This window comes from Orycteropus afer, unplaced genomic scaffold, assembly GCF_000298275.1.
Source record: "Orycteropus afer afer isolate SDZICR_OR568_19922 unplaced genomic scaffold, OryAfe1.0 scaffold00181, whole genome shotgun sequence".
Taxonomy (NCBI): domain Eukaryota; kingdom Metazoa; phylum Chordata; class Mammalia; order Tubulidentata; family Orycteropodidae; genus Orycteropus; species Orycteropus afer.
In genome coordinates this window covers 82985-83424 of record NW_006921768.1, presented here as the reverse complement: position 1 = coordinate 83424, position 440 = coordinate 82985, and positions in this window count along the sequence as shown.

Below are 440 nucleotides of genomic sequence, written 5' to 3'. Positions count from 1 at the left end.
TATAGGTCTGTTCAAGTATTCTATCTCTGACTGGGATAGTTTAGGTAGGTCTTGTGTTTCTAGAAACGTGTTCATCTCTTCTAGGCTCTCGAATCTGTTGGGGTACAGTTTTTCATAATAATCTGTCAATATCTTTTTTATTTCAGTTGGTTCTGTTGTGATGTAGCCCTTTACATTTATTATTCATGTTATGTGTATCTTCTTTTTCTTTACCTTTGTTAGATTTGCCAGTGGTTTGTCAATTTTGTTCATCTTTTCGAAGAACCAGCTTCTTATTTTGTTGAATTTCTCTATTGTTATTTTGTTTTCTGTTATGTTTATTTCTACTCTGCTCTTTATTATTTCCTTACTTCTGGATACTGTAGCATTCTTTTGTTGTTCTTTTTCTAATTATTGGAGTTGTTGAGTTAGAGTGTTGATTTTGTTTCTTTCCTCTTTTT